The sequence below is a fragment of the Aotus nancymaae genome, unplaced genomic scaffold (genome assembly GCF_030222135.1).
Source record: "Aotus nancymaae isolate 86718 unplaced genomic scaffold, 86718_ANA_hifiasm-v0.15.2.pri h1tg000030l, whole genome shotgun sequence".
In the NCBI taxonomy this organism is placed as follows: domain Eukaryota; kingdom Metazoa; phylum Chordata; class Mammalia; order Primates; family Aotidae; genus Aotus; species Aotus nancymaae.
This window is the reverse complement of record NW_026988443.1, coordinates 25,769,764-25,791,706: the sequence shown is the minus strand read 5'-3', so window position 1 is coordinate 25,791,706 and position 21,943 is coordinate 25,769,764.

Below are 21,943 nucleotides of genomic sequence, written 5' to 3'. Positions count from 1 at the left end.
CTGAGGCACTGAGTTACTGTACCTCATGGAGAAGTCAGCCTTCGTTATATCACTGATAAAGCCAAGACCAAAGCCTGGGATTATGTGGTCTCATTTCTGATGACAATGGAATCCAGAAAACTATGGCGACAGATTAAGTGTAAATAACAGGAGAAAAGGAATCAGCAGGTTTTCTTTGCCCTTGTGTTTTCGGAAGATATCATGGCTCAGGTCCCTGCCTGCTTTTTTAGATCTACAACTCCAAACTGATGTCGTCTCTATAGATTTTACCTCAATATACTTCTCTTCAGGATTCTTAACTGATAATCTTACCTACAAGTAACAGAATATTAAAGATGGTCAGTATTGTCAGAGATAACAAGATCTGCTGCTCATCTAGAATTCTGACTTGGCCTACTGTTTGGGAAGTGATTCTCTGGAAACACAGAGAAAGCCCAACCAAGCTCCCCAGCCCTCCCTGCTCACAGCAACAAAGTGGGCTTTCTGTCTTAGACAGAAATGTGATTTATCTATTAGAATCTCCCCAATGCAGTGATGCTTTGCTTGAGCCACTGTCATTGGAGCTAAAGGACTAGAGGTCACGCTCAGAAGGTGTTGAATCTTAAGGTTTGGTCCAGACTTGAATATATTTTGAATAAAAGTCATCGGGGGGAAAATATCTACTTTTAGATTCCAAATTGCTCCTCAACTCCAACATGGATATAGGAGAAAGTCAAACGTGTAAGTATATTATAGTTTTAGGGTTAATATCTGTTTTGATATATGATAAAAGTAATCTTAATTAAGCTCTGCTTGAATTGGGTTACTTTCATGAAAGTCTTCACGGTGGCAGATACAACAGATGGAATGAGATTTATAGGTAGATGTTATCTGAAATTCCCCTCTTTTAAGGGCAGCATGGTTTAAAAGGGACTAGATATGCATACTTTTATTCAGTAAGGAAAATACTACAGAAATCCAGGATAAAATAGTTTCCTTGTAATTTTTAATTCATTTGAAATCATGTGATTCTAGTGACTTAGTTCATAAGGCTCTTTGAAGGAGGACAGAGAACCAAGTATGTAGAGTTCATTTGGAAATTGGGCATTATTTACCTTAAAAAATGATTGAGAATGTGAATCTAGGATTCTGTTAAGATTACAGCTAACAAAAGGCACAAAGTAAAGTAAAAAGGGATTCGTAACTGATAAGCAAGTGATAGATGATTGAGTGGATAGATACATGAATGGATTAATGAATAGACAGAAAAGCAGGTAGATGGATAATACAGACGAATGAATTAATAGAGACATAAATGGATAGACAAGGAGATGACAGATAATAGAAAGACATTCATAGATCAATACATGGTTAGAAAATGAGTAGCAGGATGCACACGGATGAATAGATGACTTAGAAGCAGAATAAATAGTTGATATATAAATGAATATCACTAGATGAATGGATAGATGCTAGAGATTGATGAATGCAAGGGTGAGTTTGGAATGAAATTGTAGATAGATGCAAGGGTATGACAATATTATGATTACGCCCAACTGGAATGGAATACCAATGAAGATAATGACGTTTCTCTTCACGGAACTATTTAAAATAGTTTAACTGTTTTGGGAATGTATGGACTGGAGGCAGAAAATCAGTCAGTCTCGAAGAGCCTGGAAGTTTCATAAGAAGTGTCTCAATGATATAAAAAACATGAGTGTGCCATGCTTGGCCACTTCTGAATCCTCCCTAGTGCCCCATTCTGGCCCATTTGGCCTCTTTAGAACAACGTGCAAATGGGGGACAAAAGTGACTTCAGCCTTTATGCAACCTTGGTGATACACAAAAGTCATCCTTTTTTGCCTCTTCTTAACCCTGATATTCACATGCACCTGCATCAGTAGACCTACTTGGGAAGGCCTGGTGCTGTAATTAATCCATGTCACAGGCAGATGTAAGATTGGCAGAATTTATAAGTGGGTTTGAGCTGCTGTGATGAGTAGGGGCACCTCAGCCCGTGTGATATAAATTCCTCTGCTAATTGGATTGCTAGAGCTAATCAGAAGCCAGAAAAGGAATAAAAAAATCAGTGTTCCTGCTGCCGCTGCTGCTGCTGGCTGATAAAGCAGACAGCTCTTTTCAGGACCGGAGGGCGGGGGGCGCTGGAATTGAATCCTCATGCGGAGGTCTCACTCTAGATGACTATCTCAAAGGCGACACAGCTCTTCTGTCGCCAGGCCGGGAGGAGACAGATGGGGAAATGGGAGAAAGGGTGACATGAGCCCAGAGAGATTTTATTACCAAATTGCAAAAATGGAGTGAGTGGGGAGACATGAAAGGAGCTGAGACCAAGACTGGGAGCAGGGACCACCATCCAATGACCTGAGAGAGCTGGAAGGCTTTTCTGAAATGAGGTACCACTGCCCGGGACACAGGTGCATGCCCAGCATCATGGTGGGATATGACTTCAGGAGTCTGAGGCCTCATTCCCAAAGCCAAGAGGTGCTTGCAGGAGAGAGCCATCTATATCTTGCCATTCAGCTTAACACACTCTTATGTTCACTTTCCTGAAGACGAGAGAACTGAGGGGACGATGCAAATCCCATTCAATACTAGGGCAAGTGCAATTCAGGAAGCTCACCTGAACTGCTCCAGGTGTAGGGCAAGTGAGGGAAAAAGACCAGATTTAAAACCTCTCACCTGCTGGGAAACCATCAGCGCCTAGCAGCGGAGAGGGAGCGCTCTATCTGTGTTCACTCTTTCTACGTTTTGGAAGCGGTGAGGAGGTGGTGAGGCAAGTTTGTGTGCATTGTCCTGCATATCTTTTCCACCAGGGATCAATAGTTCATTCCAGCTGAGAGCGTGAAATGTGTCTAACAGGGACCTGGGTTAGATCCTGGTGGTCCTTATCTCTACTTTGCTTGTCTAAGTCTACGCCACTTCTCCAAGAAGCAAATGTATCCCTAATATTGGGTTTCACCACGCCGAGTGCCCTTCAGTTCTCGTTAAATTCTATTCTTTGTCCCCTGTATTCTTTTCTCTCTGTGATTACCACTTCTTTGCGTATTTCTTCTGGAGCTCTCTACATAGGCTCTGCCTTGGAGGTAAATTCTTAGCCTCGATGAGTAGGCAGCAAGCCCCTCTTGCACACAACAAAGACTTCTATTTTTTTTCCTCTATCTTTTGGGCGACACGATAAAAAATAACCCTGTATTTATGCAAATTGCAAAGTAGCGTGTGATAATGAAAACAAAACAGTGCTGGCCCGCAGCCAAGACATGGCGCTGACGGGAGCTCCCCGACCATTTGGCTCTTGATTCTTCGGGGAAAGCAGCTGTAGAGAAATGAGAATACAGGACCCCCTCCTCACACGCGCACACCCTGGTTCGCACGCATTCCGGTACCCGTCACCTCGGAGCCAGCGAGACCTGGGATCCAGACACGGTTCTGCCTCCTCTGGCCGTGGAGCACTGCAGTGTCGTCCTCCACGAGCCTCCCTGCCCCTGCTCCTGATTCCCTTTCAGGAATTTACAAACATTTTCCCCAGATCAATATCCGTATTGATTATTCATTGTGAGTGAGTCGTGTGTCTTTGGTGATCCAGCTTGCAGAGGTAGCAGCCAAAGCCTGCTGCAGGGGGAAAAAAAATAACAGAAGGCGAGAGGGACCCAGCTCTTGCTGGGTCTGCGGCTGTCGGCATCACAGAAGGGAAGAGAAAAAGAGAAAAGCGCCTCAAAACCAAGCAATGGACACGGGTGGAAGAGAAAGAGGGAGCAACAGCAAGAAAAAAGCCATCGATGACCGGACGTCTGGTCCCAGGGAATCTCGATGGCTTGGAGGAAACCCCCATCTTGGGTCTGCTGTTACGTGCAGGACGCAGTGGACTTTCTCTGCTCTGGGAGCGAAAAGTGACTCACAGTTTTGGTATCTCCTACGTAAGAGCTTTGGGGGGATTCCTTGGCTTGCTGACAGGCAAGGAAGACAGCAGCAGCAGTGAGGTAAAACACGATTACTTCCAACTGCCTTGCGGAGGATGTGCAGTCGTTTGGTTTGACTTGAACAGCTTGCTGCTCTCTGATGGCACGCGGAGGGAGAATAATTAAAAAGGCCAGCATCACTTACTAAGTGAGTAAACACAGAGCCGTTGCAATCGTGCTCTCCGGCTAATGAGAAGCTGTAATTTCTTATACTTCAAGGGAAGAGGAGACAGTGATGGGTTCAGTGGAGGGTGTGTTTGCGTGGTTATCGGGGTGGGGGGCAGTGGTGGTGGTAGAGATAGATCGACTAATTGTTGGCAATGTTTAAGAAAGGGATTACTGGAAAAGACAGTGAAATGATGACAGGAAAACATCTTGGACCAGAGCCAAAAAAAAAAAAAAAAAAAAAAAAAATTCGAGGCAAATCAAGTCTGCAGCTCGGAGAAAACACCCGTCGCTCTGGTGGGAAGCTCCGACAGGAATTGCCGGATGTTCCTTAGCCAAATACGGAATATTATGTGGGCACAAGGGGACAAAATTAGGAGCCACCAGAGTCCAGAGGAAAGAACTACAGCATGCCAGGGTACACAGTGATGTCATACATTGAGAGAGAGAGAAAAAAGAAAATCCCAAAACCAGACCAGACCAAACCAAAACAATAAAAACCAACCTGTGTCCTTTCCTTTTTATGGGAGGCTTCTGCTTCAGTTTATTAAAAGCAACCCCAAATGTGCCTTCTGATAGTAGGAGCTGCTGATTCTCTGTTTGTCTCCAGAAGCTGCTGCAAGGTTACGGAAATACATCGGAAGAAGGAGGTTGAGGAAATTCAGTTTTCCATTGGTTGGGTTTCTGGCAAATGTGCCAGGCGATCGTCTGCCATTTGGACGGCCATGGGGGTGCCCGTTTGGGATTCCTCTTCTGTTGTCACCTAGCTGTGGCTTGGTGAGTCCCAAACCACCCATAAATAGAACCCTTTTAATACAGTGTTCCAAACACATGACAAAGTAGGGACCCAAAGTCATAAAATGAGCTGGGTTTTCTTTCTTTCTGGGTGTTCAGTGAACTGAGCTAAATGGTTCTCCTTCCCATGAATGGAACTGAGGCTCTTTAAGGATTTCTGGGACTGGAAGGTCACTCTTTTGAGATACCCTCCTCCTTTTCTGATGGAGGTTTTAATTTCATATTGCTTCCTTATTTAGGACTCCTCAATAGCATTCCAAGTTTCCTGAGCAAGGAGAACTAGATCTTGCAGAAGAGAGCTGCAGAGACCCAAATGAGGAGGAAATGAGCCAATTGTGGATGACTTGGGCACCTTTCCATTGCATATGTCTGGCATTCACAGAGACCCGTGTCTGCAGTGTGTGTGTGTGTGTGTGTGTGTGACAGCATCATGGGGAATGTATGCTCGCATGAGTGTGGCTCCGGGTCTATGTGTCTCTCAGAGAGGGAGGGAAAGGGAGCAACGTTGGATCAGGCGGAATGTTTGGGTATTTATGTAATTCACACAGAGAATGTTCAATGCTGCAAGGCAGACAGCCACCCATCCCTGGACTCTGTGGCTGTGGAGGGCCTGTACAGACCTGATCTGAATGTTAAATGCAGGAGATGAAATTAGCATACTAACCAAGGATGTCAACCCCTCCTCACAATCAGTAAATGGCCGTCTCCTCTCTCTAAAGCCAGCACAGCCATGCGTGCCTGCCACTTAACTGTGTCCTCTGTCAGATCCTTTTTTGTGTTTGTTTTTTTGTTTTTGTTTTTTGATGAAAGACTGGAAATTCATTAATGAGGAGGGAAGGAAGAGCTTCAAGGGGCTGTAATGAAAACAAATGATCCTCTTTAAATCTCATGACGGCCAAAGCCAGGCGGGCGGGGATTGCTTTCTGCTCTGGGGCTGGAGAATAGGAAATTCCACAGACAGCAGACCACTTGACGAGAGCCAAAGAATGCACTGCTTTGGGAATATTCCTTCTGTGTGGCACAGCCCGGCCACGACCAGTGTGTCTGTGTTAACAATGCCGAGAATGAAATTTATCTTCCTAACTGTAAAAGAGAAGTGTGGTCTACCAGATGTCTCTCCACTGGGCTCAAGGTTATCAAAGTTTCTTGACCTTGTGGGAGAAGGAAGTATCTTCTGGACTTTGTTGGCCAATTGCCTCAGCTTTTGAAGTGATATAAATTTTTTTGGGGGGCTGTGCATTAGGCCTTCCCCAAAGATAGTACTTGCTTTTATTTTAATTTCTATTTCTTTGTGTTTCTACAAAGAGTCACACAGAGAAAAAGATTTGATGTCCACTTATAGAGAATCCCATCCTAAAGCAGATGATGCTGTCTAAGAGCTGAAAATCAGGCATCCTGGCCCCAGTACTGAAGCTGGGAAATGTTTACCTACGTTTTCTTTATTTTCACCATTCTATCCTCAGAAACAAGCTTTTCTCTTTGCACTGTACTTCACTGATTCGGCTTTAAACCAGGGGCCATACACTCCAAAATCTCCAGGGCCCTGTGCACACCATACTGAAGAGGTGATGAGTAGGAGTAAAGCTTGGGACAAAATGGACCGGAGAGCCACTCAGCTCTGGTCACCTGACATTTGGGGGAACAAAAGCCCTGCCACGTGTTGCTTGATCTTCCACTGTTCCAAGAGGTGGTAGAGATTGGTATGTGTAAATACCAAATATATCAATTTTTTTTTTTTTTGAGATAGCATGTTATTCTGTTGCCCATGCTGGAATGCAGTGGCATGATCATGGCTCCCTGCAGCCTCGACCTCCTGGGTCAAGCAATCCTCCCACCTCAGCCTCCAGAGTGGCTGGAACTATAGGCATGCGCCACCACGTCTGGCAAATTTTTGTATTTTTTTGTAGCCACAGGGTTTCACCATGTTGCCCAGGCTAGTCTTGAACTCCTGGGTGCAAGCAATCTGCCCATCTAGACTTCCCAAAGTGCTGGGATTACAGACATGAGCCATTGTGCCTGGCCCAAATATATCAATCCTTTTAAAACCATCTATGGGTTAAGTAAAACATATTTGCAAAGACAGTCTTAGCCTCCAGACATGGCTTTGCCGTCTTTGTGTTAGTCTAAAGTTCCTAGCACAAGCGTTTGGGCTTTTATTCTATTTCATAAAGGGCATGGCAAACATCAAGGGAGTGTGTGTTTTGCTGGACTAGGAGGTAAACGCTCATTTAAAACAATCAAGAGAGGAAGAGAAAGGATGTCCATGTGGCCTGCTTGCCCTAAGGTCACTATCATCTTAGCAGGCATGATGTAATGCCATCTTTCTTCAAAGTAGTGATCGCTGGCCAGGCACAGTAGCTCATGCCTGTTATCCCAGCACTTTGCAAGGCCAAGGCAGGCAGATCGCTTGAGGTCAGGAGTTGGAGACCAGCCTGGCCAACAGAGGGAAACCCCATCTCTACAAAAATTTAACTGGGCATGGCGGCACGTGCCTATAATCCCAGCAACTTGGGAGCCCGAAGCATGAGAATTCCTTGAGCCTGGGAGGCAGAGGTTGCAGTCAACTGAGATCGTGCCACTGCACTCTAGCCTGGGCAACAGAGCAAGACTCCATCTTTTTTTTTCTGAGACAGAGTCTCACTCTGTCACCCAGGCTGGAGTGTGCAGTGGCACGATCTCCACTCACTCCAACCTCTGCCTCCCGGATTCAAGCAATTCTCTGCCTCAGCCCCCTGAGTAGCTGGAATTATAGGTGCCTACCACCGCACCTAGCTAATTTTTGTATTTTTAGTAGAGATGGGGTTTCACCATGTTGGCCAGGCTGGTCTTTAACTCCTGACCTCGTGATCCACCCGCCTTGGCCTCCCAAAGTGCTGGGATTACAGGTGTGTACCACTGCACCCGTCCATCTTTAAAAAAAAAATTAAGTAGTGATCTCTACAAAGGGATTTTCCCCCTGAAAGGGTCATAATTGGAAAGATGAAATATCTAGAAAGAAATGCATTCACATAAGTTTGATGCAGATCTACCTCCATTTTAAAAACAATTAGTGATTAGTGTCAGTTCAACTTTTTTTTTTTTATAATGTTCTTCTTACCTATCCACAGCACTCTTCATCTCGAGTGAGTAAGAAAAAAAGATAGAAATCCCCAGAAGAGAGAGAACCTGCCTGTAGTTTGGAAGAAGCCACACAGTGCCTGAGATAACTTCAACAGGAAAAGGCACTTCAGCAAAAGGCGAAGGCAGCAAGACGGCTCCTCTTCTCTCACAATGACACCTCACAATTGTGCAGGGCTTTCCAATTTCTACGGTGCTCTTCACACATATTACCCTGTTTAATTCTCACTACAACCAGTGATATAGGCGAGACAGACAGTCTTTAGCTGACTTTACAGACGAGGGTACTCAGGCTCACAGAGAGGGGACTTGCCTAAGGTTGAAAGCTAATAAGAGACAGTCACAGGTCTTCTGGGTCTTAATCTGGTGCCATTTTAGTATTTTTCATAGGTTCTTATAAAAAAAAATCCTCTTTAGAACCCCTGACTCAAAGCTTCCTTGATTCTTTTAAAAAAACAAAAACAAAAAACCTCTTTAGAGATAGGGTCTTACTGGGTTGTCCAGGTTGCAGTGGCAGGGAGTGGTCATGGCTCACTGCAGCCTGATTCTCCTTGGCTCAGGCAGTTCTCTCACCTCAGCCTCATAAGTAGCTGGGACTACAGGTCCGTATCACCACACCCAGCTAATTTTTTTTTTTAAGAGATGGGGTTTCGCCATGTTGTCCACACCAGTCTGAATCTCCTGTCCTCAAGCAATCCTCCTCCCTTGGCCTCCCAAAATGCTGGAATTACAGGCATGAGCCACCGTATGCAGCCTTTTTTTTTTTTTTTTTTTTTTAATAGAACAGGGTCTTGCTTTGCTGCTTGGGCTGGTACTGAACTCCTGGCCTTGAACAATCTTCCCACCTCAGCCTCCCAAAGTGCTGGGATTACGGGCGTGAGCCACTGTGATCAGCCCAGTCCTTGATTCTTGATCCATGCTCATCCCCCACTCACTTCCTCACCATGAGGCTTTTATCTCATAGCCTGTGTTATTTGTAGTTATGTGCACTTTGAAAATGCTCCCTGTATCCTGCCAGTGAGGAAGAACCGCTGCTAACTTCCACTGGCAAAGGCAGAAGCCCTCCTTAACTTCCCATTCCCCTCTATTTGTTTTTCCTTTCCTTAAAAGTCAAGTTTATTCAACAAGCTCGTCTACATTTGTACTGTTTTTACTTTTTCACCCCACTGGGCATCTCTACCCAGGACTATCTGCTTTCATTCCTACTTTCCCATTAAGACTACACTAGGTCGTTAACAACCAATTACGCTGTGCCTTCCTCCCGGCATCATTGTATTCAGTGACCACGCCCTCCTCCATGATGTATCCTCTGTCACACCTGGCATCATTCTATTCCTTCTTCACTTCTGGCTACCTCAGATTTATCTTCCTTTATTCATGCCTTAAATATTAGTGTTTCTGAAGAGGATTTCTTTGGCCATCTTCTATTATTATTATTATTTTTTTGAGATGGTGTCTCAATCTGTCGCCCAGCCTGGAGTGCAGTGACATAATCTTGGCTCACTGCAACCTCTGCCTCCCGGGTTTGAGTGATTCTTCTGCCTCAGCCTCCTAAGTAGCTGGGATTACAGGCATGCACAGCTAATTTTTGTATTTTTAGTAGAGATGGGATTTCACCATGTTGGCCATGCTGGTCTCGAACTCCTGACCTGAGGTGATCCACCTGCCTTAGCCTCCCAAAGTGCTGGGATTACAGATGTGAGCCACTGTGCCCGGCCATCTTCTGTCTTAACTGTAAACATTTTGCTTTGTGTAATGTAAAGCCTTGGATTGAATGATCATCTACAGACTGATCATCAATTACCATCTCATCCCAAACCACTCTGCTGAACTCAACCCGGGATCTCTGGCTCCCTGCTGTAACCTCCTTGGGATGGTCCAGGGTCCTCCAATTCAGGGTGCTCCAAATCATCCCCAAACCTGGCTCCCTTTACACTCTTCTCTCTCTCCCAGCTTATCTTCAAATTCTCTCAATTCTTTCCCATCTTCTCTCTAACCTCTCTCTCTTTTACTGTATTCCTCCCGCTCTTCTCTTGGTTTATTTCCCTAGGAACTGTTCTCATTATCAGACACGCCCAGCCCACAATGCATTCTCTGTTCTAATTGGCCTACAGAAAGTGCAAATTGATGATCTTGCTTGCCTCTGTGAGATCCTTCTGAGGATCCCAACTTCCTACATGGCCTTCCAGGCTGTTCATGACCTGGGTGATGCCTCTCCCTTGCCCATTCTCTTCTAACTCATCCATTTTGCATGCTCTGCTTCTAGGTCATGAAATACCCCATAACTCTTTCACGCCTCTAGGGTTCCATATGAGGTTCCTGCTTCCTGGAACATTCAACTCAGCTTCCTTCATTTGACCAACTCCTCCTCCCCTTTCAAGACTGTTACAGCAAGAAGCATCTCACCTCCCACTGAAACCTTCCATGCTGGGTGACGTCTGCTGCAAGCCCCCATTCCAGCTTCCCTCTCCCATGACATGACTTCACTTTTACAATGACCAAGTTTTCCCAATTGACCACAGGACGCACAGAGGCAGAGACTGTGCCTTTCATCTCTGTGTTCCCAGCACCCAGCACAGATCCCGACATAAACTGGATGCTTAATTAATTAACATTACAATTTTTATTCCACCATAAATAGTATTTTTCCAGCAGTAAGATTACAGGCCTCCAAAATAATCAAGCTGAGGGAAATACAGCGACCATTTCCCATAGAGAAAAAAGGACTTCCTATTGGGCAATTCTCACCTACATCAGTTTTTTGACTTCTGTCAGGCGAGAGACAAACACTGGGGTGGTCTTTAGGTGTTTGCTGATGTGGTAGAAACTTTGGAGTTAATTAGAAGCTTTGGCTGAGGCCGAACTTCCTTTGCAGAGTTCCTGGGAGGAAACACTAAATTAACAGTTAAAGGTTACTGTTAGAAAAATGGCCTGCTTCCCTACGTTATGCCTCGGAGAGTTTGTTCTTCTCTCTGCCATTTCTAAGATGTTTCCACTTTCCTTTTGACCTGGGTACATTTGCTACCCTAAGCCCAGTCATTCCAACACAGGTAAAAGCTCTTGAGGTCAGGGACTGATTCTTTGCCTATCTTCCAGCAGCAGTAGATTCTGGGGTACTCAATTAGTACCTGGTGGAGTTGAACAGCAAGAAAATATGCTCATCACAGAAGAAGGAATGGGGATGGCTTTGTAAGTTCCCATTTTCCGCAAAGCAGAAAATGGCATGAGATCAGTAGTACCAGACCTCCCTGGCAGTCCCAAAAAATATCTCAAGATATTATGAGCAATGTCTACATTTGGAAATGCACTGATTCTTGTTATTTGCAGTAGTTATGCTCTGTAAAGTTGCCACAGGCACTGAATTAGTGAATACTAAATGATCGCTCCTAGGGGAAATAGACAGTTAGGTTCCTGCAAGCCTCTGGTCACAATGCTTTCATCAATTAATCAATACATAGCCTTGTTTTATGTTTTTCTGTTTAAGAACACCTTATTATATATATATATATACACACATATAAAATATATAAAAACACTATAACTATATATATATTATATCTATATGACACTATATATATATATATATATATATATAGTCACTTCATTAACATTGAACTCATGGCCAATAACACTGTAACTCATGCCTGAATGAAGCTTAATTTACACGTGTGTTTTCTTTGTAAGGCACGTCACAGCCTTCTTGCACTTAGGAACGCTAGATAGTACTTTGGTACCATGCTTGCAGGGTCTTTTCTTTTTTACTTTCTTTCTTTTTTTGGGGGGGGGGACAGAGTCTCGCTCTGTCACCCAGGCTGGAGTGCCGTGGTGCAATTTCAGCTCACTGCAACCTTTGCCTTCTGGTTCAAGCGATTCTCCTGCCTCAGCCTCCTGAGTAGCTGGGATGACAGGCACACACCACTACGTCTGGCGAATTTTTGTATTTTTGGTAGAGATGGGGTTTCACAGTGTTCACCAGGCTGGTCTCGAACTCCTAACTTCAAGTTATCTGCCCGCCTTGGCCTCCCAAAGTCCTGGGATTACAGGTGTGAGCCACTGTGCCCAGCATTGCAGGGTATTTTAAACAACAAAATCACCAGCTAAAAGCACAACATGTGAACAACATGGCATGGTGAAAAGAACACTTGTTTACAGTATGAGAGCCAAAACAGGAAGCAGACCTTTATTTGACCTCAGCTGGGAACACGCACGTTGGGTGACTTGATGTTTTCACCTCTCTACACGTGTTGTGAATAACGAAAGTGCTGCAAGTATTGATTTTGAGGTTACAACTAAATTTCACTGAGTAGGTAAATTTGCAAATACGGAATGTGAATAATGAGGATTGACTGTGAATAATGAGGTAGTATATACCATCAGGATATACTGATGAAAGAATAGAGCTTTTGCTTATCTCCAAATAGAGAATAGGATCATCAAACTCACAGGGCAATTCTGACTTTGAAGTCCATTCTTTACATTGTACAAAATGTCTACTTTCTGTGAAAGTTCATCTGTGCTTTCTTAGAACTTTTCCTGTAAATAATTGCCACTCACCAGAAGTTGTCTAGTTGTTGGAAACGGGGTGGTGCATTTTTCTCAAAGAAACAGAACTGGTTTGCTGCCAGGAGAGGCAAAGACTAGGCAATCGATGAGACCCCACTGGACGCTGAAGAATCTCCCGCTGCCAAGCCCTCATGTTTATGATTTAAAGTTAGCCTTGGCAAAATTACAGATGACTCATGTTAGGCACTTGTGCCCACATACAGAGGATTATACATGATTGTTGTAAAAGTTATTCTTCTGAGTTAAATTTTGCCCTTTTTGAGTCATACCTTCACTGACACTTCACATGGCAAGCAGCTGCCTAGAAACTCATTTTTACTTTTTGCTTATTGAGTCCCATCTTGTTGCAAAGAATGGATACAGAATTCTAAAATGCAATGTTACCCTATTCACACTAACCAAAGGCACAGAGGTATGTGTGTTTTAGATGTCAGGAAAGGGGGTCACTCAGGCATGCAGAATGAACAGAGAGGGGAAGCATAGTGAGATTCAGACACTGAGAGTAATAAAAGGAAAGCTGGGAACTTCTTACCATGTATTAGTAAAAGTGTGTTTGGAGTTAGTTCCATCAGGACTGGAATCTCGGCTCTCTCATTTATTAGCACTGAGATCCTAAACAGTACCTCTTGGGGAACTGTTCTCTCTTGTATGAAATGGGACCATAATACCAACCTCTTGGAATAACTGTGAGGCTTGAATGAGATAACATATATCAAGTGCTGAGTTCTAAGTCCAGCAGAAAGTTGGTAATTGTTACTTTTGGTAGCATCGTCTGGATTCCTAACTAGCCATCTGACTTTCTGTGCATATTCATGGAAATATGGAAGAATGGAGTTGAAGAGACTTGCTCTAGGTCCACTTCCTTACTTTCCAGAGGAGGAAGAAGGCTGAATGGAGTCCAACCAGCACAAATATCACAAAGGTAGTTACAGCAGGATCAGGAGAACCTAGCGCCCTGAAGCCCAGTTCACAATTACACAGTAAGGTCCTGTGTACCTAGGTTTCCACTCGAGATCCTCCTTCTATAATGATTAACTGTCTGCCACCTGCACCCCCACCCCAATAGCCTGGTAACCATGGCTCCATGGGTTCGTGTCTTCTTTGGCAGAAAGACTTGGTGTTACATCAGCCAGGTAGAATTTTTTAGAGCAGGAACCAATGAATGTGATTTTTTCATGTCTCTTGACTATACATATAAATAGCTATGAACAGATAATATTCACAGCATGTTAATGTAAGACAAAGCAAAACGGATCACAGGAGCTACAGAAGGAATGCTACTTTTAAAAGGGATCAATTATTTCTTCAGTTCTCTGTAGCAATTTGCAAGACGCTCTGTTGGAAAAGTCCGCAGGGAAACACTGCTGGATATATAAACCCTAAAGCTTGTAACTGATCGTGCAATAACAGGACAAGAAAGCTGTGCTGGACAAACTGGATGATGCTGGTTAATTTCCACCAAGCCTATCTTAACAAGTTGAGTACAGGCTTAACACGGTCTGTTTCAAAGTGCCAGCAACCTTGCTGTCAGTGTGGAGGTGTGGGGAAGCGGGTAAGACGGCGCAGTCCTGGGGAAGCCCTTGCAGAAACTGGGCAGTGCCGTGGAATAATGAATCACGTGGCATTTGGGCAAGAAGTTATAACCATCAGGACGTGGCAACAGCGAGACAAATCACGAAGCGCTTAGTGGGGCCTGACTGTGAAGAGGAGGTCAGAGGCTGGAGTGTGTGGTTAAATGAGCAGGGTCTGCCACTGTGCAGTTCAGCCGGGAGAGCTGAGTGGTCCAGATGGCTACGGAAGGACCGAGATTGGAGCTAGTGGCACAGGTCAGGCTGGCCCACCTCTGCTCAGCCAAGTTGGGTTACATAAGCAGGTATGAACATTTTGAAGTGGTTATGCAGGACTGGTGGGATGGGTGGTCCTTCAACTACTTCATCAGGTAAGAGAGAAATCTTTGCTATGAATTGCTCAGGCTTCAGCAAAAAACAGCATTTCTTAGTGGGGCTTGGAAGGCTGGGAGGCAACAGGCAGATGCTATTTCTTCACGGCCGTGCCCCACTCACTCTCGATTCTTCACCCATTTTTGTCTTCGTTCTGCTCACAGCCAATCAAACTGAGGATCCACAAAGGCTGGTATCAGCTGTAACTTCATCAGAATATCCTCCTTGTGAAAGATTTGTAACTATATTTAATCTGCCAAGGTAATAGGTTTAAGTGAAACACAGCTGACATATCCAACCCACTAAGCTATTATATTTGCATTTTATATTGAACATGTCTGTAATATGCTCTTTGCTAGATGGAACTGACATTTCCATATGGTGGTAAATGCTAAATTGTGAATAGCTTTCATCACGGTTTTGCTTCAGTGATTTCACCACCTTATAGACATAGAAAAAAAATCACAACAAATACACGTAAGTATCCAACACCATTTTTGTTTTTTGTATAGTTTGTTCAGTGGCTTAATTTGGATTTATGCAAAAAATCACCTACCCAGAATCTAACTATTCAGTACTATGTTACTTAGCTGGAATTGATAATAAATGTTCTCTAGGAAGCTGGAAAAGTCACTAAAGTGACATCATGACGTTCAGAGATGGTAGAGAACACCTCAAGGGCTTGGTCTCGGTTGGATGTGAGGTCCATTTTAAGAATGGTACATTAGGCCAGGCGCAGTGGCTCATGCCTGTAATCCTAGCACTTTGGGAGGCCAAGGTGGGTGGATCACGAGGTCAGGAGTTCAAGACCAGCCTGGTCAACATGGTGAAACCCTTTCTCTACTAAAAATACAAAAATTAGTTGGGTGTGGTGGCAGGTACCTGTAATCCCAGCTACTTGGGTGGCTGAGGCAGGAGAATTGCTTGAACCTGGGAGGTGGAGGTTGCAGTGAGCCAAGATCACATCATTGCACTCCAGCCTGGGTGACAGAGCAAGACTCTGTCTCAAAACAACCAAACAAACAAAACGGTACCCTGATGGCCAGGAGCCGCTGGTGATCACTGCACCATGCTAGGCAGCTCTCCTTTCAAAGAAAGGCTGATGAAATTGGGACTTGGGATCTTAGATCTTTTTAAGTGTGGGGTTTGCAGGAAGGCTAGTTTGGCCTTTACAAGGATGGGAAGTGGCAGCATCGATTCACTGGAGGAGGTTTTTCAGGAATAGTTTTGAATGGCAGATGAAGGATTCTAGAAAGGTATTCATCCTGAGGAGAGGGTCAGACACACAGGCTTGACTTAAGAAGGACAGCATACTAATCAAAGGGGTGGGCAGATTTAGGGTACTGAATGCCTTCCACTGTGTAGAAGACAGATGATCCTTCTCTCCTCCATCCTCCAAGCCAAATCCCAGAACACAGGACTGAATCCCAGCGACAAGTGAAAGATTCAAGAATGACTTTCACTTTCACACAAAGCCTCTTCGAGAGACAGGACATCGGGGCCAGAAGGACTTTGGGACCAAGGTGACTAATCATGGCATAAGAAAAGAGATTCTTTCCCAACTATGCAGGAGTTTCCAGGCTGTGGAAGTGCCAAAGGTGAAAATGAAAAAGTGGAATTGAGGGAATTTCAACCTGAAGTAGATGCTCATGGCCATACAGGTCCCGTATCCAGCAGGATCCCTTAGTGACTGGCACCTGTGATATTACCAACTGTGGCAGCAGGGAGATGCTGGCACACAGTGATGCCACCAGCTTGAGGAAGGACAGGAGGGACTGCCTTTGCACGGACAGCAAGCAAGAGCCCTCCCAGCAGCAGTGATGGAGCAGGATGAGGCACCCTCTCAAAGAGGACTTAGAAACTGCGGGGACTGAGAGGACCGGCATGAGTACACGTGACATCCCTTCCCCAGTTCACTTCCCAGAGTCCCTGGGGGAGACTGTGAGTGGAAATGGAGGTCCTACAATGGCAGGTGGAGGTCAAAGCCACCTACATTAACAGAGCCCAACTCTATACTGCTGTGACCGAAGGTAAATTGGTGATCTCAGCAACCTATCCCTGGAAACTCTGCAAAGGGAGGATGGGTGGTCAAACTCCACTTGCATGGCCATGATAACTAGTTTAGAACTTTGCACCAGCATCTCCCCCAAAGCTCATAGCAGTCATCACATTATCCTCTCACTGTTGATTTACTCATCTGTCTCCTCTTGCAAGATGTAAGCTCCTTGAGGAAAGGATCTATATTTCATTCACCTTCATGTCCCCACTTTTCTGTGTGTGTGTGTGTGTGTGTGTGTGTGTGTGTGTGGTGTGTGTGGTGTGTGTGTGTGGTTTTTTGTTGGTTGTTGTTGTTTGTTTTTGAGACAGAGTCTCGCTCTGTTCCCAGGCTGGAGCACAGTGGCACAGTCTCGGCTTACTGCAGCCTCTGCCTCCTAGGTGTAAGTGATTCTCCTGCCTCAGCTTCCTGAGCAGCTGAGACTACAGGCGTGTGCCACCATGCCCAGCTAATTTTTTGAATTTTTAGTAAAGATGGGGTTTCAACATGTTGGCCAGGATGGTCTCGATCTCTTGACCTCGTGATCTGCCTGCCTTGGCCTCCCAAAGTGCTGAGATTACAGGTGTCAGCCACTACACTTGGCCTTTGTTTTGTTTTTTTAAGACAGTCTTGTTCTGTCACCCAGGCTGAAGGGCAGTGGTGTGATCATAATCATAGCTCACTGTAGCCTCAAACTCTTGGACTCTAGTGATCCTCCTGCCTCCCCTCCAAAAGCACTGGGATTACAGGCATAAACCACTGCATGGGGCCTATATCCCAAATTTTTAACACCGTCAGGTACACAGCAGACACTCAACCCAGGTGCATTGGATGAATAGATAAATAGATGATGAATAAGTCATAATAATGAGATGGACTCAAATGAGAGGAGGTGATGTAAAAAGCAAAGATGGTGTCCAAGGATGTTGTTCAGAAGAAGTGAGCTCCTTCTGGGGAGGCTGTCTTGGGGAGTCAGGAGGAATCTGTATGGTCCAGAGCAGGCCCCTACCTGGGACCTTCCAGAACACCCTGGAAACTCATCCGATTGTAGCCTCTAGTGTTGATCTAGGTGTCCTTGTGGTGAGCAGAGAGGGTGGCAGGGTCACACCTCAACTACTTTAAACTCTTAGTAACTGAAGAAGTGGAAGGGTAAGAGCAAGGGTCCTAGAAGGTGAGAGGAAATGACAGATGAACTTGTCCTGCCTCTTTAGGTCTGGGAACTTGCAGATGGCTGGGTTCGTGGGCTTGGACCATGATCGACTGTATTTCCACAAGATGTGGGCCTGGGGCTGCTGTGGGATGCCTGCAGAGACTATACGACAGTACAGAAGCCGTTCCCCTGCTTCCTTCTCTTAGGATGTAGTAAGGAAGCTCCACTCCTGTGAGCAGTCCCAGGGTCCCAGCCAAGTCTTCTTGGTTATGCTTCCAGTAAGGGTGGCGCTTTGGCCGGAGGAGCTTCACTAGATGAAGCTTCACATATGTGTTGATTCCAAGCCCCAGAATTGTGACCTTTTTTGGAGAGAGCTGAGGCACCATGGGCCAGGAGTAAAGCGTCCTGAACAGCAAGCCTGGCTGGCGGCATCAGGTGAGTGCTGAGGGCTGCCTTTCCCCTCCTGGCCAGGAGCTTGGGAGAATGAAGCTTGGCCAACAAAAGGCTCTTAAGTCACTTTTCTATGAGGTCTGTGCCACATCCAGGTTTGCAGCTGTGAACACAAGGCTCAGGACGAGAAGTCTGTGGGTAATAGTACCATATCTAGGCTGACTGTACCCCTCAAGAGCCAGCTGGGTCATCACCACCCATTAAACCCTGAGGTGCTGGGTGGCCAGGCTTCTGGAAGCCGTCTCTTCCGTGACTATAGCCTTGAAATGAAGGGTCTTGCCCAGCTGAACATACCTCTTGATTAATCTCTATTGGCTGTTAGACTATATTTACTTAAAAAAGGAGAGAGCCATGACAACACAATTCCCTTCCAAATGCTCGTATCTTAAAGCAAGTCTACATATTCTTTAGATACGATGTGCTTAAAATAAGCAGCAATTTAAGGTACAGTTTTTCGCTTTTAAAACTTGCAACTGATTTCGGTTCCTAGATAATGAAGTCATATACAAACAGTAATTTTAAAATGATTCCTTCATTCTTTGACTGGTTGAGAAACTGAGGGTCGTAGAAGTTTCATAATGTAATATTTAGTGTCCTCAGAGGAAGTGATGTCCCTTTAAGCTCCTTGATGTACGTGTATATTTGCTTCAAGGTTTTCATGCACTAAGTGCCAGTGTGTATGTGTATGTATGTGTGCATGTGACATGTCTGTGTGTGTGTATACTGTGTACATGTGTCTGTGTGTCTGCCTGAATGTGGAGTATGTGTGTACACTGTATATATACTGTGTCTGTGTGTATGTGTATGTATGTGTGTGCATGTGACATGTCTGTGTGTGTGTATACTGTGTATATGTGTCTGTGTGTCTGCCTGAATGTGGAGTATGTGTGTACACTGCATATATACTGTGTCTGTGTGTATGTGTGTGTATACTGTGTATATACTGTGGCTGTGTGTATATGTGTGTGTGTATACTGTGTAATGTGTCTGTATGTTTATGTGCCTGAGTGTGTGAGTGTGTATATTGTACATATGATGGGTCTGTGTGTATATGTGCATATGTGTATGTTATACTGTGTATATGTGTCTGTGTCTATGTGCCTGTATGTGAGGTATATGTGTATGTGTGTGTGTACTGTGTATATGATATGTTTGTGTGTATATGGGTCTGTATGTGGAGTGTGTGTGTGTATATACTGTGTATATGTGTCTGTATGTATATGTGTGTGTACTGTATATAAAATGTGTGTATATGTTCATGTGTGTGTATACTGTGTGTGTGTCTGTATGTATATGTGTGTGTACTGTGTATAAAATGTGTGTGTATATGTTCATGTGTGTGTATACTGTGTGTGTGTCTGTATGTATATGTGTGTGTACTGTATATAAAATGTGTGCATATGTTCATGTGTGTGTATACTGTGTATATGTCTGTATGTATATGTGTGTGTACTGTGTATACAATGTGTCTGTGTGTATATGTTTGTGTGTGTGAATACTGTGTATATATGTCTGTGCATCTATGTGCCTGTATGTGGAGTGTAAGTGTATGTGAATATGTGTATGCTGTGTATATAATGTGTCTGTAGGTGTGCATATATATTGTGCATATGTGTCTATGTGCACATATGTGTATATGTACTGTGTATAAAATGTATCTGTGTGTATATGTGCATGTGTATATATGTCCTGTGTATAATGTGTCTGTGTGTCTATATACCTGAATGTGGAGAATGTTATGTGTGTGTGTGTGTGTGTGTGTGTGTGTGTGTGTGTTGTGGATCAATGCAGGCTATACTGGGTGTCTCCACTACGTGCTGAGTATACACTAGAATGGAACCTCTGCTTTTCTGGACCACATGAGTGATGTCAAAGATGTTGCATTTTATCCTTATATTGAAGTTTTTTTTTTAATTGAAAAACATATTTTTATTCCAAAAGTCTGAGTAGGATGGTACTTTAAAAACAATTCAAGTAATTTAAATTTAAGACCCTGAAAAAAAAGTCCAGTCTATGGTCCAAATCTAGTCTCTGGCTCAGGGTCCAAGGCACTTTCATTAGATTGAGAATTGGATACATTTTCATTCACTTTAAGCTTTTGTTGCTCAGTGTTTTGTTCTTCAGAGACAACCTAACAAGTGTCAATGGTCACGCTGGCCTCAATAATACACCCCCTTTCCTTGAATAATATATTTCAGCTCCATCGTTGCCCCTTAAAGATGGCCTTGTACTTGAAGACACATTGTCAGTGGATGTATGGGGAATGCTGATAATTCCCCTATATGTTTTTGCCTCTACAGTTAGTAATTTGAAGAAAAAGTCCCTAACTTACTTTCTTTGAAGCCATTTGCAAAAAGAGACTATCAAAATAATTCTCTAATTTTTTTCTTGCTATTATTAAAGGAGATTGTATTACTCTTTTTTTCACATTGATGCTAATAAAGATATACCCAAGACTGGGAAATTTATAAAGAAAAAGAGGTTTAATGGACTCACAGTTCCAAATGGCTGGAGGAGGCCTCACAATCATGGCAGAAGGTGAAAGTCACGTTTTATGTGGCAGCAGGCAAGAAAGAATGAGAGCCAAGTGAAAGGTGAAGCCCCTCATAATACCATCAGATCTTGTGAGACTTAATCACGACCACGAGAACAGGATCGGGGAAAGTGCCCCCATGATTCAATCATCTCCCACCAGGTCCCTCCCACAACACATGGGAATTAAGGGAGCTACAATTCAAGAAGAGATTTGGGTGCAGATACAGCCAAACCATATTAGAGATTTTGTCCCAATATACTAAGATTTCTTTATATTTTAAAAATTCATTAGTGAAAATTCTACTGTGGTTTCTTCAGTAAGTAGTACTGACATATAAGCAAGAAAAGAAAACCCAGAAAACTCAAAGAAAAATGGGCAAATGACTTGAACAGGCACTTCACAGACACGCAAACTTCAAATGACCAATTGGTGCAATTAAGGAAATGCAAACTAAAATCACAATGAGGAACCACTCCCACACCCACCAACTAGGCAAACCTTGAAGTCTGACAATAGCAAGTGTCAACATGGATGTAAAGGATGATAGGAACTTCCTACATGGTTGGTGCTAGCTGGCTCATACTTCAGTGTTGTTTATGTAATGCAGAAGGTACTTTTCAAGTGATTTTGAAACCAGGTCCTTATTTTTCTTTTCTTTCAATGAAGGCAGGTGTGCTTTCCCCACAAGTCTATCATCTGGTTGCACTGATAGCTGCTTACCCTTTCAGGTATGATAGTATGCTTTCATCAACAGTAATGTATCACTTGAGTACTAATACATACAATAGCTACATATCATGATACAATATACCAAGCATGGTGCTTATACACAGTAGATGCTCAACGAACACTAAGTTGTCATAAACCTGCCTGTCATAGAATAAAACATTCTTGAAAGATGTTACTAATTGCTAAATACTCTAGCTGTTCAGTTTTTGTGTGTGTGTATTTTTTGTTATAACATTTATATATATAACATAAAATTTGCTATTCTATCCATTTTTAAGTGTAAAAGCCAGTGGCATCAATTATATTCACAATGAATAACTATCTCGTCGTCCAGTGCCAAACCTCATTTCAATATCTGAATTTGTTAGATTCAGCTTTTATATTTAAAATTTCTTTTTTCCCCTCCTTCGATATAGCCCTTTCTTTTTCCTACATTTCATCTTTTACTGTCTTTGCCAGCTCCTGGTCTCATTTACAATCTGGGTCACGTGTATTGTTATTTGTTTG